The sequence below is a fragment of the Eublepharis macularius genome, chromosome 3 (genome assembly GCF_028583425.1).
Source record: "Eublepharis macularius isolate TG4126 chromosome 3, MPM_Emac_v1.0, whole genome shotgun sequence".
NCBI lineage: Eukaryota > Metazoa > Chordata > Lepidosauria > Squamata > Eublepharidae > Eublepharis > Eublepharis macularius.
Genome location: NC_072792.1, coordinates 187,195,632 through 187,212,232, shown reverse-complemented (window position 1 = coordinate 187,212,232; position 16,601 = coordinate 187,195,632). Strand labels below are relative to the sequence as shown.

Sequence of the window (16,601 nt, the reverse complement as noted above, 5' to 3'; positions counted from 1 at the left end):
TAAGAGCTGCGGGACTCGAATCTGGAGAGCCGGGTTTGATTCCCCACTCCTCCACTTGAAGCCAGCTGGGCGACCTTGGGGCAGTCACAGCTCTTCAAGAGCTCTCTCAGCCCCACCCACCTCACAGGCTGATTGTGTTGAGGTCAACGACAACGACAACAACAACAACAGCAACACATTTTGTAAACTGCTCTGAGTGGCTGTTAAGTTGTCCTGAAGGACAGTATATAAATTGGTGGTGGTGGTGGTGGTGGTGGTGGTGGTTGTTACAAGAGCTCAACAGGGACAGAATGTCGTCCCCCCCCCCCGGGGCAGCCACCACTGTGCAGGAGAGAGATTCAGCCCTCGCCTCCCTCCATGCCATCACCCCCCATCTGCTTTTTAAGCAGGGAAAAGCACTCAGGAGCGCGTGCATGAATCCCCAGCGCCACCTCCGGTTTGGGCCCAAGAGTGGCAGGCACCCTGAGGCACCACTGGCCAGGCTGCTGTGGACCTTCCGCCCCGGAGGCTCACCAGAATCCCAGTGCTGCTCGGAAGCAGGTGGCTGTGGGGCTTGGGCTGCATTCCCTCTCGGTCCTGAGTTGATTGCCACAAGTTATTCACCAGGAGCATCAGCAACAATCCAGCAAGCAAAGCGTGCAACTTTGGGGAGGGGGCGCAAGCCCTCCTTGAGGTCATTTTAAACACCTTGCATGTGAGTTTTTTTAAAAGAACGAACGCTCCCAAGGCGATTCAGGAGAATCAGACTCTCTGTCTCTGCTCCGTAGCCCTCCTCGCCTAGCAGTGAGGTGCTCATGGCAACTATCCCTGCCATCGAAACATTCTGTGCCCATTATTTAAATTTCTTCTCATTCCTTGCTGGGAGACAATCCATCCTGTGCCCTTGCACAATGCCTTCCCGTTCCCTTGGACTTGCGCAGTAACAGTTCCTGGCGGATTGTGCCCTCGGAGTCGTCTTATTGACTGGAACTGCCCTGTTCACTTCAGTTTCCTCTGATGTTATCTCTAACACTCAAGAGACTTGCCTTAATCTTTTACAGCCACTTTTCCCAACCCATCCTGTGTTATACTGAAAGGAGGTCAAAGGAATTGGATTGAAGCATAGCCGAGCTCCGGTTTAAGAACCTCCCTTTATGTAACTCCGTTTATTAAAACTGGAAAGGCAGCCAAGGCAGAAACTTATCTCAGAAAGTAAAACTTGTAACACAATTACAGGGAAACTAAAAGAGGGGGAGAGAGCACACACAACCTACCATTCAGCTTCGCACAAGACAGGTACAAACACCCTGCGATTCTTGGCTGCTAGCCAAGTCCCCTCGGCAGTCTTCGAAAATCTCTAAAGGGGAGATTTTAGGACACACTTCCAGGAAGTTCACCTGCATCCGTTCCACTGAGATGGACAGAGGCTGTGCAAATCCCACTTGCCTGATGTTGCAGTGAACCCACCTCCACACCTGGCCCGTAGCGCTCGTCCCGAGGGGCTACAATCTGAACCAGGATGAAAAAGTAAATTGCACTGGTAATTTTGGCATTCGTTCACAGCACGTCCCCCAAAGGGAATAAAAACACACATGCTTCAGGGATGTGGTTCTCAACTATTTGGTACCGTGACCCACAAGTCCAGCTGACTTAAGAGACTGAGAAGGTGTGGGGGGCGGGGAGAAGGTTGAGAATATGTGGGAAGATGGCCTATGTCAGCAAACAGGTGGGTGGCAGGTGATTCGATGCAATCCATCTCCTACACCAGGTAGAGAGCACGGAGGCACTGCAGGGGGCTGGGCAAGAAACTGGGCTGCTGAAAGAGCAGTGCCAAGACACAGCCTGTGCTGGCACCCCCCCCCCCTTTCTCTCCCGCTCTCCCTCTTCCAGGCGCTGAACTGCTCCCACCCACTCTCCAACCTCTCCCCGGCTTCTTCCACCTACTACTGTAAAGTTACTACCTGCCAGTCAGCTTTCCTCCTCCTCATTATTGTCGCGAAGGGGAAAAAGAAGGCGAGGATGTGAGAAGCCGGAAGGGAAGAAGAGGAGAGAAAGGGGAGGGTGCCAAGGGCAGCAGTCACCATTAGAGATGGCTGCCCTGTGACCCACTTTCAGAGGCTCCGTGACCCACTTATGGATCCTGACCCACAGGTTGGGGAACATGGCTTTAGGGCCCTGCAACTGATTTAAGGCACTGCCTTAAATCATACCTGGGTCTCCCAGATCCTATTCCGACACTCTAACCACTACACCATGCTGGCTTTTATTAGTTCAGAATCATGTAACAGAACAGTACTAATGTAGCCGATTAGATGGGAGCCGCAGCTCTTGCTCTGCGGTTTCAGAGTAAAAAACCAAAAGCACTTAAAAACAGGAACCATCGACATTATTATCCACACAAAAATGAAATGCGTCCTCTAGGCTCAGAAGACAAGCCGTTATCTCGTGCATGCTCGACATGTTGGAATTCCTTCATCCTGACCCACTTCCTTCCTTAGCGATGAAGGGGGGAACCCTCCACTGCCTCTCCAGGAAAGCACGTGGCAGTCCCTGAGCCTGTTGCCAAAAATGGGAGGATGCCTCACAAGAAGACTCGGCCCCGCCCATGTTTGCAGAAAGCTCCTCCCACTGCACACTGGGATGACACTCCGTCGTTTACGATGGGCGGGGCTTTCTGCTGAAAGGAGTTTTGATCAGTCTTCTGAAACCGTTTCAACAGCAAAAGCGACGGTGCTCCGTGGTGCAACACGAGAGACCGCAGCACGCGTTCTTCTCTCTTTCTCAACTCTCTGCAGGCCTTTCCTGTAATGCAGCCCCACTTTTCGGCTGCAGCTACAGATTTGCAGTAACTTACAATTTTTTATTTTTATCTTTAAAAAAAAAATGTATGTTATTTATAGCCCGCCTTTCTCACAGACTGCGCAGTGGAATTCAACGCAAAGAACAGCTGGGACATTCAATAAACAATGCAAGAGGGTACAGGTTAGAGAAAAAAAATTAGAAACAAGCTGAAATCGAACATAAGCAATTTGATACGACATAATAAACAACAGTAACAGACAGTGCACAACAGTATAGTCTACAGTTCCTAAACCTTTATCAAAGCATCTCTTTGAACCATTTCCTCACACGGTTGTTGTGGATTTCTCAGTGTTACTGTGACACTGAGAGATCCCTGTCTTTTGGTGCTACACCTCTGAAGATGCCAGCCACAGCTGCTGGCGAAACATCAGGAACTACAATGCCAATACCAAGAGTAATGTTTTTGCTACAGACAATACCAATCATCAGAGACTCCAAACAATTTGAAAAATGGCAGAGGAAAATATCAGATTTTGTTTGGGCAGGCAAGAAGCCTCGAGTGAAAGTGAAAGTTTTACAAGATGCAAAGGAAAGAGGCGGAATGCAACTGCCCAATCTGAGACTTTATCATGATGCAATCTGCCTAGTTTGGTTGAAAGAATGGATGACATTAAAGAACAAGAAACTATTAGCCCTAGAGGGATATAAAAAAATATTTGGATGGCACGCATATTTATGGCATGACAAAGTAAAGGTCAACTCGATGTTCCTGCATCACTTTGTTCGGAGAAGTCTATACATAATCTGGAAGAAGTACAGAATTTATCTACAAGAAGGAACCCCTTTGTGGGTGGTTCCATATGAGGTGATAGACCCGAGAGCTGTTGATAATGAACAACAATGTTTAACGTATAAAGAAATAACTAAAACTGAAGCATCCAAACTTAGAATAAAGACACAAGAGGAACTATCACCTAACTACGATTGGTTCCAGTATAGACAGATCAGAGACTTATATAATTCGGACTCTGTAAAGGGAGGTATACGAATAGAGAATTCGGAACTAGAGCAGACCCTTCTTAAAGAAGATAAGAAAAGAATATCCAAGGTATACCAAGTACTGTTGAAGTGGTATACCGAGGATGAGATAGTTAAAACACAAATGGTGAAATGGGCTATAAACTTTAATAAAGAAATAACAATGGAGGCATGGGAATACTTGTGGAAAACTACAATGAAGACAACGACATGTATTAATATCAAAGAGAACATTCATAAAATGATCTATCGTTGGTACATGACACCAAAGAAGATTGCGCTAGGGAATTTGAATACTTCTAATAAATGCTGGAAATGTAAGAAGCATGAGGGCTCCCTCTATCATATGTGGTGGTCGTGTGAGGTAGCCAGGCAGTACTGGGGGGAAATAATAAGAGAAATGAGTGAAATTTTACAATTTCAAATTAATAAGAACCCAGAACTCCTGCTACTGAACTTGGGAATGGAGGGAATTCCAGCCCAACACAGGACGTTGATATTTTATATGACAGCAGCAGCTAGACTTTTGTATGCGCAAAAATGGAAAGTACAAGAAGTGCCAACTATTGAAGATTGGACTTACAAATTGCTGTATATGGCTGAAATGGACAAGATGACAAGAAAATTGAGAGATCTGGACTCAGGGCAGTTCAACACAGACTGGGAGAAGCTGAAACAATACCTGGAGAAGAAATGGGAGGTGGGAGGAAAACTGTGGCAGTTTGAGAACTACTGAAGTATTGAAGTAGAGGGGGGAGACTTTACCGGGGGGAGAAGAGATAAATGTGAATTAATAAGCAGTCAGATTAATAGATTGACATATATATAGATATATATAGGTTAACAAACAGAACATAGAGAAAATAATTATAAGGACTAAATATAAGGAGCGATTAACTAACAATATTTTCTTTTTTTTTCTGACAAGTTTTGTACCAAACTGAATGTCTGAAGATATAGATGGGTCAAATTGATTGACTACGTGAGGAGAGATATATAGAACTATTATAAAAAGATAGAATGAGTAATATATATAGAGAATAAGTCAAATTGTTTGATATAAACGAATGTATGATCTATATGGTTTATGATATATAGAAATACCTGAAATTGAAAAATTGGGATAAATTGTTTATCTAAGATAGAAACAAAGGCTTACAGTTTGGGCATATAATGTTAAAAATAGTTAAGGATGTACTGCTTAGAATAATGGAGAATATATATTTGTTTTAGATAGAGGAAGCTAATAAAAGTAAGGGAAAGGGGACAAAGGGTTGGAAAGCTGTTGGAAGTCAACAAAAAGGGGGGGGAAAGGGAGGGGGTTAGAGATGAAAAAATTGGGGAAAATTGAATGTAAATGTGGAAATAATGGATTCTAACCCAATAAAAATTTTTCAAAAAAAAAAAAAAGGAACTACAATGCCAAGACCACGGCAATACAGCCCGGAAAATCCACAACCACCATTGTTCTCCGGCCGTGAAAGCCTTCGACAATACATTTCCTCACAGCACAGCCCTTCTACCTGTGTAAAGAAGCCCTCCTGAATAATTCGGTTCCACACATGAAAGAGTGGGAGCTTTCCTGACCTCTCCAGGCAGGCCGCTCCTTAAGGTGGGGAGCAGAGAATGCACATGTGCGGGCAGCTGTTGACTGCCCATGTGCAAGGTGGCATCTGCAGAAGGCCTTGTTCAGATGAACAAAACTGCCATGGCAGAGACTAGGGAGGGAGGCAGTCCCACAGATACAAGGGACCAAGGCCATGGAGGGCTTCCTATGTCATAGCCAAGACCTTGAACTGAGCCCGGTAACTGATGGGCAGCCAATGGAGTGACTGCGGAGCAGGAGCCATATGCACGTGCCACCTAGCCCCTGGTAATAACCGAGCTGCAGTGTTCTGCACTAACTGAAACCTCCACGCTGACTCTGAGGGGAGACTGACGTAGAGCGCATTACAGTAGTCTAGTCCCAATGTTACCATGCCATGCACTGTTAGGAAGGGGGGAAAGGTGACTTTCCTTGCCAAGAACTCTCTTACACCAAGACTTCCCTGGAAAGCTCTCTGGTAATGGGTTGCCACCACTCAGGTTCCTCCAGAGAACATCTAGACTGACCTGCTGGGAAGGTGCCCTTCCAGCTCACAGTTCATCCAAACAGATGTCACCTTGCCAGTTTTAAATCCATGCACACAAAGAGTAAACATAGGACCACTTAAATGCATAGAACGCTCTTCTGGTTCTACTAAGTATCCCATTTTATCTAAATTAACAGGCCTCCAATACAAGAGAAAGATGACAGAAACAGGCAGCTGGCTAAGATGCAGACGTCTGAACTATTTCTGAAGGACACAGCGGTGCACCCGGGACTGCCACTTAGAAACGTACAGATGTCAAAACACAATCCCTTATTTCCTAATAGTAAAGAGTCCAGTAGCACCTTTAAGACTAACCAACTTTATCGTAGCGTAAGCTTTTGAGAACCACAGCTCTCTTCATCAGATGCATCTAACGAAGAGAGCTGTGGTTCTCGAAAGCCTATACTACAAATAAGTTGGTTAGTCTTAAAGGTGCTACTGGACTCTTTACTCTTTTGCGACTACAGACTAACACGGCTGACTCTTCTGGACTTATTTCCTAAGGTACATAAGGGTCACACTGGCTTATTTATTTGCTGATTTTGCTCCTTTACATCCCGCTTTTCTCCCTAATTGGGAGTGACATCCCATCACTCTCCCCTCCTCCACTTTATCCTCACAACAACAACCTTGTGAGGGAGGTTCGGCCGAGAGACTATGACGGGCCCAAGATCCCCCAGGGAGCTCCCAAGGCTCAGCAGGGATATGAAGCCGGTTGTCCCCCCCTGTCTTAGTCGGACTCTCTAACCACGATGTCACATTGGCTCACATACACTGCTCCCCGGGGCCAGAAATAACCCGACACGGTCCTGCGGCTGTCAGCTGCTTAACCGCTTCCGCTCCCAACGGACCGGAAACAGCCAGGGCTTGCGAAGGGAGCCACAGAGGAGCAAAGCAGCCCGTGTGCTCAGGCCGGAGCAGGATGCCGTTCAGCCACCCTGAAGCCTTTGAGAAACCAAACCCTCCTCCTGCGGGGCCGAGGGCTCCTGTCTGCTCTCTCCTTCCCAGACCTCTCCTCCTACCTGTCCTCCTCTCGCCCACACTTCCTTCCTTCCTCCTCCTTCCTTCTCAAGTTCCATGACAGCCACGGCCAATGCAAGGAGTCACTTCACTGCTTCCTCCCAATGCCATGGCTTTGCCTATAACATGCTGAGCTGAGGAGCAGGCAGTGGTCTGGCAAGGGAAGGGAAGGCACGGGACACACCAGGCTCCAGGCTGTTGTCTGGCCGGCCCCCTCTCCTGCTCCCACCCAGGAGAAAAAGAAACAAGAGAGGAGAAGGCTCAGCAGGTGTCAAGAAACCCTTGACTCAAAGGTGCTGATGACGCCCGCACGCCCAGGTCCCAAACACTTCTGCAGGGGCGGGTCCCCTTCGTCCTATCTTCTCTGGCCCACTGGTTCTAGGTCTGGGCCCAGGGGCCGCAGGCCAGCCATTAGCGGCACAAAGAAGAACGCCTGCCAACGAAAGGCAGAGACGCAGCAATAAGTTAGCAACCCGCAAACGTCCCTGTGAGTTTCACGGGGAGAGACCACAGTGGTGAACGGCAGCCGAGGCGGGCGAGGCGCATGATGCCACCAAACAGACGGAGGAGTGTGACGGGATTGCTCTGCCTACTGACAGGAGCGTCCCCAGTACAGCCACAGAGACCGAGGCGCAAGCCAAGCCAAGCAGTTACGGGAATGCTGAACTCCGGCTGCCGCCATTCAGAGCTGCAACTTCAAAGGGCAAGTTCCCAGCTGCAGCCACCGGAGGTGTCCGCTGGCATTCCTTTGGGATTAAGCTCTTGACGGCTGTCCGGATCGAGACCCAGGAAACGGCAGGGGAGGGGAAGGGCTGCCCGCCTTTTCTCTTGCAATGGCTAGCAGCGAGGTCGTAAGTGCACTGCTGCAGCCCCACACAAATACACACACACACACACACACACACACACGTATCCATCATCTGGCACGTTTCAAAAGGGACCTCACAGCTTTTAATGGCTCGCGGCCACAGCATTTGGGACACAAAAAGTTGGGCTTTTCTAACCAAAAAGAGTTCTGCTCAATGATTTCCGGTATTAAAAAGTCCAAGGAACTGGCAAGAAGCCATTCCAAAACTAAGCAGGCAGGCCCCACAGAGCACAAGGAGGCGCAGGGAGCGCGGAAAGCTGGGACACTTGCTGGCCGTGGCCGTGGCAGGCAAGGAGGGCTGAGGCGTTCTGTGTGCAGGTGCTTATTTTCAGCCCCCTCCTAAAAGTTCCCAGGTTCCACCTATGCATCTGACGAAGTTCCCAGGTTCCACCCTCCATGCATCTGACGAAGCGAACTGTGATTCTCGAAAGCTCATGCTGCAATAAAGTTGGTTAGTCTTAAAGGTGCTACTGGACTCTTTTTGATTTTGCTACCACAGACTAACACGGCTGACTCCTCTGGATCTATCACCTATGCTTTGGCACCCAAGCAAGATGAACTGCAGCAATCTCATATGCCACGTGCAGCATCCAAGCAAACGGGTCGCGTACGTAGGCGCTAGCGGTCGCCTTGCACACTGCGACTGTCAAGTGACAAACGGGCATTGTGTACCCATGAAAAATGGAAAGAAGCAGGAAAAGAGGAAGGCCTAACGTGGGACGGCTGGGCCCAGGACAGGAGGCCACAGCCTTTCGTTCACAAGGCTGTCAACGACAGGAGGCTTTGGAGGTCCATCGTTCACAGGGTCGCCGTAAGTCAGAAGCAACTTGACGGCACATAACACACACTCCCACGAACACATAGAACTGCCTTCTACTGCACCTGTCGTTTTATCCCGCTCTTCGTCCAAGGAACGTAAGCTGATTCCGTGGTTCTCCTCTCCTCCGTTTATCCTCACAACAACAGCCCTTTGAGGTAGGTTAGGCTGACAGAGTCTGGCCCAAGGCCACCCAGTGAGCTTTACAGCTGAGGTAGAGATTCGAACCCAGGTCTTCCCAGTTCTGGCCTGACATTCTAACCTCTACACCGCACCGTCTCTCCACTGGCCTGCTGGAACCTCACTGCCTTTTCGGACTGGCAGCTCTTCAAGGTCTTGGGTCTTTTCTAGCCTGTGCCCGGCGAATGAGCCCAACTGTTCGGCAACTGCAGTTTCACACTTAGAGAACTGTAGCAATCAAAGCACCTGAGCCTCTTTTCTCAAGTATACTGGGGAAATAAGCACCGGAGCGCCAGGGCTAATAAGCCGCTCTCTTCCTCATGGTTCTGCCGCTGATATAAGATTAAAACAAGGGGCTGCCCCAAGGGCTGAGAACAGATTGGTCTCAAGGCAACTTCTGAGGACTCCACCAAGAGCAAAAGGCAAGAGATTCCTGCTTTTGAGAAGGACCCCTCTTTGGAGGCGAAACATGTAGTTAGCAACGGTGGAATGGGCGTGCAGAAGGGTGTGCATGCGTACGTATTGCTGCACAACTCAAATCCACATTGTGACCTAGGTAGCACTGACCTGCCTACTCGGGGAACAGCAACAGCGTTTTCCTCGGGACGGGAAAGGTTTGGGCCTCACGCAGTTGCAACAGAAACGGATTACCCGAATCAGTTTCTGTTGGTGAGCCCAATGTGGCTCACCAACACCTTTCCTGGTGTTTTCATGGGGCCGCGTGAGGCTCCTCTCTGCCAGGGCTTCTGACTGGTTGCGCAGATTAAAACAACGTTAGAAGAATAAGGGGGGTACCTCATGTCATCACAAAAAGTGACAGGTGCCCTGTGCCTTTCTGGGGGAAGTCCCACCTCTAGACCCCGGAAGCAGTACCCCACGTGACCGGGAGGGCCTAGCAGCTCCCTGTGACCCCTCTACGAGCCCCGCCTGCCCCTGTGGACCAAGAGGAAAGAGTTTTGAGTTTATGGGGTGCTAGGGTAGAAAATTGGGGGGCAGACCAGCCCCCCTGCTCCCTAGAAGAGCCTGACTGGTTCATGTGACCCCTCATTTTGCTCCCCCACCTTATTCTTCTAACGTTGTTTCCACAGCCGCAGCCACTACAGTGTTGGTTTTATTATTTCTCATCACTCCTCTTTCCCAGGATATTTTTAAAAATCACCCCTCTTTCCCCCTGCACGTGGGCTTCCGCTGCGTGTGCAGCTCCGCCTCCTGTGACAGCCGTTTTGCGGCTGCGCGCACCAACCTGTGTCAGAGTTCCAAAGGTGCCCCCACAGGCTCAAACAGGTGGGGGAGCGCTTGGCCCAGGTCAATACTTATTTCGCGTGCCAGTGCGCATGGGGCACGGAGGCTGCCTGAAAGCGCAGGATGAAAAGGAGGGAGACTCGGGGCCAACACGGTTTCGGGTAGGCAAGCTGGTCTGCAGTAGAACAGCAGGATTTGAGTCCAGGGGCACCCGAGAGAGCAACAACATTTTTAGTGTGTGCGTGGCTTGCCTCAGACAATGAAGCTTCAAAGGCAGACGACGTGAGATTGCTGAACTCGAATTTATTTACACGTTCAGAGCAATGGAAGCCCCAGGGCTAAACACAGACTTAGGATTCTGATCTCACTACAGATGCTAATTTCTGCTCTGATCAGCTGCATTCGACCTTTGCACCCTGACTCCCTGCTTTGCTTCACCCCTCCCACCTCCTGACTGGGATAAAAGGCTCAGGGATCTCCACTCCTTCCTGTATCTGAAGAAGGGAAGCTCTGACTCTCGAAATCTTATATACTAAACATCTTGTTGGTCTCTCAGGTGCCACTGGACTCAAATCCTGCTGTGCCAACACAGGTGCTGAGACCCAATACGGAGAATCACAGAACTGGACAGGGCCAGACACCACCACTGCAAGGCAAGTCTGTACACACACCGCAGGATAACACCCAATGCAACCTGAGCTGCACCACATTAGGGTGCTTGCCTGCAGAGCACTGTGTTCAAAATGCACACCGGAGGGCACCAGGCAGAGGAAAACGCCCCCCTTGTGCGATAAGCCTGGGCACAGACAAAGCCCAGCGTGTCACCCCAATGGGCATTTTAAGAGGCCAGACTCTCTCTGACCCACGTGCCGTGCAGAGATCAGTTCTCCTGATCCCAGACAGCAAACAGAGCTTCAGGCGGCCCAGAGGAACACGGTTCCCCTTTCCGCACTGATTGGAATTGGATCGAGACACCTTACGCTGCGAGGGAGGAACTGTAAGATAGCAAATACTAAATAGTGCAGAGTAATAAGGAGACAGTAAAATTCTCTTTACAGTGCATTACCCAGTGACTTTGACTGAGAGGCCTCCCATTGCTCCACAGTTGCCAGGGAGCTGGCCTCCGCCAACGCCACCAGGAACAAAAAGAGTCAAGATCCACAGTTTCACCACCAGCTCGCCATCACGAGCGAAGAGGAGAGCAGCTTTTCCTTGGAGAGTGCAACCGTTTGCACTGCCTTCCTGTGGCTTAGCTGCATTTTTAATGCTGATAATGGTGGTGGTTTCAACCTCCCCCCCACACACCCCTACGAGAAAATCAGCCAACCCGGCACAACCTGCCCAGTCTTCTCTGGAGAGGAAAGGGGAAAGATCCGCCTCCCTTGCCGCACACCGCGCTTCGCTCACACAGGAACAAACAGGAGGCGTCCGGGAACTTTCACTATGTTATCAGCAAGCGGCACTCGGTTCCACGGCAAGCCCAGTCCACTCCCACTGGAACTTCCTTAGTTCTTTGCTTGGCTTAGGCAGTTCTGAGCAGCAGGGAATGTTCTCCGGGGAAGCGTCTGAAAGGGAAAGAGGCGGAAGGGCAGGCATGCACACCATCCGAAAAGCAAAACTGAGTTTCCTTCTACTCGGAGTCATTTCCTCCCCTCCCTTCGCTGTATAGCCTGAACTGGCAGAGCGCACAAATGCGCCTGGCTCTCCCACCTGTAGCACACTCGGCAGCACGTACGCACAACAGCTTTGGTACACCAAGAAGGTGCTTTGTTTGCAGTTCAACAACACGTTTAACAGTCGAGAGCACAGCCACGTTAAAGTAGGCAGCTATGGAGAAACAGAACTCAGCAGTCAGCCTTTCTTCCCCGTTGGGTCACAGCACAAAAGAAAACCTTTTCCCCTGCAGAAAAAGGGCTCTCTCCTACTGTGGCGTTCCCAGAATCCAGGAATATCTCTGCAACCTGCTAGCGTTATAAGGAGGGAAGTGACCTAAAGTCACGTTTCTTTTGCTAATAGTCTGGTCATATAAGTGGCAGGAGCAGGGGAGCACCTGGAAGCCCTCTGGACGAGGGAGGGGGGTTTCAGGCCCAACTAACGCAGTACCCACAGGTACAGATATATTGAGAAGAGCTTTAGGACTACTGGAAGACAAGAAAGAGGCATTTCAGACTTAGCCATTCTGAACAATATGGTTTTAGGGCACAGAAGGGGCACTCCGCTGCGGCTCCTCGGAGATTAAGGGCATATCACCTAGCTGCTATTCCAAGGACGCACGAAGCACAGGAGCAAAGCACGACACATTGAGGACATACCCAAGCTGGCTTGTTGTGGAATGGGCACCCTGCCCCTTGGCATCCACAAGCCAGGTCCCTTTCTGCAGACTTGGCTACTGCTCCGGAGAATGACGCAACCTCAGAACTGCAGGCCTGGAGGGAGCTCCAAACAGCATTTCATGCCCAAACAAGAGCCACCACACCCAGCGCTTCCCCAGCACAGAATGCCTTTCCCAGCCCTCTCGTGCAGCCCCACCTCTCGCATTCTGCTCTAGCAGAACCTTTCCGTTTTGATCACCTGGCAGTGCCGGTTGTGGCCGTTCTCCTGCATCACCAATCTAGTAAGGCAGGGCCGGGCCACAAAATCTGAAACGGGCCCCACTGTGCCTCTCCGCCCTGCTGTCCATGGATCCCATTTCATTTCTAAAACATTTCCAGATCGAGCAAATGGAGATTCGGAAGAACTCCCTTGCGAGAGTGACGCACAAAACGCCAGCTAGCAAGATCCTGAGAAGGAACGCGACCTCTCCCCCCAAACGGCTGTTACGTCGATGCTGGATTCAGTAAACCAAGGACGCTTTTGCTTGCTTGATGGGATGGGATAAGCTTTGCAGCCCAAGTTAAAGTGTGTGAGGTAAACTTATACACATCTCCACACTCCTAGATCCAGAGGAGTTAGCCGTGTTAGTCTGTAGTAGCAAAATAGTAAAGAATCCAGTAGCACCTTTAAGACTAACCAACTTTATTGTAGCATAAGCTTTCGAGAACCACAGCTCGCTTCATCAGATGCATGGAGGGTATGAAGAAACTGGCCAGAGATATATAGGTGGGGAGGGGAGGGGGGAGGGGGTGCTGGGAATAAGGGTCATGTACATGTAAGTAAGTTACATGACGTCATGAAAGAGGTGGCGTGCACAATCCAGGCCGGGTGTGACCCCCCTCCCCCCCCCATGGCAGAATCTGAATAGAATGCCTGAAGGCAGTTCCTTTTGGTAATGAAATAACCATTCATAGTCTCTATTCAATCCAGGTCTGACTGCGTCAAATTTACACATGAATTCCAATTCATCTCCACGCTGCAATATTTATGACTATAGCCACACAATCTGCCTGTCCAGCGAAGGCACGAGACGTGCGCCTGCCAAACTGCTGCTCTGTGCTTGCTGGGCTGTGAAAGGAGCTCTGCCCTTCTGCCTCACCCACGCACTCGCAGAGGAAAGCCGACATGCTAAAGAGGATTCTGGGGACATACACAAGCCATGCAGAGCGTGCCAAGCAGTCCTGTCCAGCCTCAGCTTTGCCCTGAATGAACTACGGGCTGCATGCAGCCAGGAACAAGCCCAGCACTGTCTTGGGGCTGTGAGCTGCAGGCGCGGGCACCCAGTCTAAGAGGAAAGGAAAGGCATCTGCCACAAGGGAGCTGGGCAACAAAGCACCCAAGGGGACTTCGCAGGGTTCCCTGTGGGTATGAAGCCCACAGCATCCTCTTCTAGGTATCCACTTGCGACAGCTCCATGTCCGACAGGCCAAGCAGGTGAAAATTCGCTAGCACCTGCTGCAGCAGCCCTCTCTCCCCTGCTTTTGCTTTCTCGAGACAGAGCTGCCCAGCACCAGAAAAGGGCCCTTGCCACAGTCAGACTCCCGCCAAGGGGTCAGGGCTAACGGCCTGATTTCCTGCTCAACATCCCCGGGAAGCGCTCAAGGTCACAGCTCAAGCAGAGCACGGGGGGGGCCCGAAGTGGGTGGAAACAGGTGGCAGGAGCAGAGGCTGCAGCCGCCTCTTGTGAGTCAACAGCTACCGTCAGTCACGGCCCACATAACAAGCCAGAACCATAAAAAGTGAGCAATCATTTGAACAGAAGAGAAACTGAGCAGAGCTGAGAAACCAGTTAACGTCTTTGGATTGATCACTCGGGAGAGCTCTGCCATAAGGACCCCCCTCTGCTAAGCAAAGGCAAGTAATGGAAGTCTCTCAGTCCCGGCTAAAACTCACCTTGCAGCCTTTGCGAGATGCTGAAACCAGAAGGGAGGGTCTGGAGGGGCTCGAGGAAGAAGGCCTGATGTTCTTCAAGCGTGGAAACCCCCACGCTGAAGCCCTGAGGACCCTCACAGGCACCAAGTCTGCCAAAGACCCAGCAACACAGACCCTTGCTTTGATTCTCGGGCAGCTCCTAATGCCGCCAGCAGATTTTGGAAGAAGATTCAAAGGAACTTCTATGAGTTGGGATGAGCTTTCTCTGACATTTGGGCAATTGCATGAGGTCCTCCGTTTCAATTGTACATAGCGAAGCAATACCATCCCTACTTGCTGCCTTTGTGGATCACTAGCCAGTCCGGCCTCCGGCAGAAACACTTCCCCAGTTCAAAGACTACCACCTGAGGCTGTGCCCTGTGGGGTCTCTGCCTTCAGAAGTGAGGGAGTGGCCCCCAGGGACATGAAAAGAGCTTTTTCACAGAGTAGCCAACCAGTCGCCCTGGTGGGCCAAAGGAGAGGGCCAAGCCCGGCCCCCATTTTGCCTTCTAACACTGGGTTTCCTGTTGCGGACCCGTGCCTTCACTGTTGGGGCTCCCCCCCTGTAGAATGGCCTGCCTGAAGAGGAAGGCCCCCCACTTCTGTTCATCCCACAAACTTGTTGGATGGAATCGTTCCGGAGGACGTTATTTTGATTGATTGATTGATTGATTACATTTATAGCCCTCCCTCCCCACAAGCGGGCTTTTAAAGAGAATTTAGCTGTACAACAATGGAATGGTTCAAGAGTACCCTTCTTTATAAAAGGAACAGGCTTGCAGTCTATTCCATTGTTAACTGTACGGACTGTCTTGTTCTTACTGTATTGTTTTCTCCTTCCGTAACCCTATTTTTGCATTGTCGATGACACATCATATCTGATTTTAGCATTGTTTCTAATTCTTGTAATCCTAGCCCTATTGCATGGCTTGGTGGGTGCCTGGTGCTATTTCACTGCATTATTTTACACTGCTGAGTCTGCCCTGAGTCCCTCCGGGAAAGGCGGGCTACGAATACAGTCAATAACATCGGTAAATGAGGCATTTAAAATTCATATGTCGACGTTACCATGGTCGTTGGCCCTGCTTCTTCTTTTCTACATAAATCCCCCGTCAATACTTGAGCAAACGTCACGAAACTATTATTGGCCGGGACAGGAAGCGGAGCTGCTTAGCCTGCCTCAGGAAGGACCTCCTTCTCTCACTGCCAAGCGCACATCAAGGTCCCACAGGCAACAGGGCTCTGGAGATGCCGTCCGCTCTCCGATCCAGCAGCTGGACGCTCGACCGGGACTTGCGAAACGGTTCCTATTTGGCCAGCATGAAAAGATCTTCACGGACTTCCAGTCGGTTTTGAGCACAATTCAAAGAGCCCGCTTTCACCTATGCGGTCAAAACCACATGGGAACCGTGTATCTGGAAGACCACATGAGGCCAGCTGTCCTTTAACACCTGCAACTGAGTCTCTGCTTCAGGCGCCCCAACCTGCAGATTATATGGGTGGCAACTGAATAAAGGGCCTGTTATGCCAATATAGATTAAAATCATATGCCAATAATCAATACTGAACAATACTAGGCCTAGCTTCTATACTCTCTAGATGAATTTTTAAACTTTACATGAACTTTCAGTGTATTTTTTCTATGTGTAAGGTAATTCAACAGGTGTGCTTTCATCCTTTGACAATTAATTAAAATAGTGGACTCTACCGAGATTGATGTTCTTCTATCAGAGATTCAACCAATGGTGATCGCCCAACTTAACTATTCCTGACACTTGTTAGAGATTTATAGTATTCTCCTGCAGTACAGATTATGACATAATTTTTTAACTAATTGGAAGGCTGTACTATGAAATTATGAATATTCAGTGAAGTGTCAAACCAATCAATATTTGTTTGTGCTATCATGTGAACACACCCTAAATATTTACATATGATGAGGTATATAATTGCAAACACAGAAAGAATAAGCAGGGTACTGATGGAAGAGATCTCTTGGGAGAATCTAGGTGAGAAACTATTTCTACCTATGTATTTCATAGAAACTTTGAGCAATGTTAAACTTAGGATTTATTGAGAAATGTTAGTCAACTTATTTCTTATTGCCTTTCTATGTTCTGTTGTTATAGGATTCATATTAATAGCCATTTATATTTTGATTGCTTGCTTCATTAAAAAACTAGGGTGTATTTTCAATAAAGTGAAATAAACTCTAGATTGGTGTCTGTGTGTTTGATGG

General features: G+C 49.4%; 1 protein-coding gene across 4 annotated transcripts in view; it reads right to left on the bottom strand.

Moving 5' to 3' along the window:
• STIM1 (stromal interaction molecule 1) overlaps nt 1–16,601 on the bottom strand; it is a 129,101-nt gene that overhangs the window by 69,414 nt on the left and 43,086 nt on the right. Inside the window, exon 1 of one of the 4 annotated variants that reach the window (XM_054973336.1) lies at nt 11,416–11,610. The exons of the other annotated variants lie outside the window; for them this stretch is intronic. The gene's annotated coding sequence lies outside the window, so the exon portion shown is untranslated. Of the gene's footprint in view, nt 1–11,415; nt 11,611–16,601 lie in introns of those variants that run through there. 4 annotated transcript variants of the gene reach the window in all.